This window comes from Penaeus monodon, chromosome 34 (genome assembly GCF_015228065.2).
Source record: "Penaeus monodon isolate SGIC_2016 chromosome 34, NSTDA_Pmon_1, whole genome shotgun sequence".
In the NCBI taxonomy this organism is placed as follows: Eukaryota; Metazoa; Arthropoda; class Malacostraca; order Decapoda; family Penaeidae; genus Penaeus; species Penaeus monodon.
The window spans coordinates 26,240,771-26,241,015 of record NC_051419.1 but is presented as its reverse complement, the minus strand read 5'-3'; the positions used below and the strand labels follow the sequence as shown (position 1 = coordinate 26,241,015).

At 23.7% G+C, this 245-nt stretch overlaps 1 protein-coding gene across 1 annotated transcript in view; it reads left to right on the top strand.

The window, feature by feature from the left end:
• Window positions 1-245, top strand: part of LOC119594865 (ionotropic receptor 93a-like) — a 36,843-nt gene that overhangs the window by 34,549 nt on the left and 2,049 nt on the right.

Sequence of the window (245 nt, the reverse complement as noted above, 5' to 3'; positions counted from 1 at the left end):
CCAATCGCCCTGAAACTGATACATATCTGGTTATGTAGCATATCACATATCACACTGTAATAAGAAATTAATCAGTATCTCGTTTTCAAAGCATTATTGTTTTTATTTAATTTGTTTAAGTTTATATATCAATAATGACTTTTAAATCATTAAATTTTCAAAGCATCATTGTTCTTATTGCTTTTGCTTAAATTTATATACTAATAATGACTTTTAAAAAATAAATGCTTTGATTTCTGAAAATG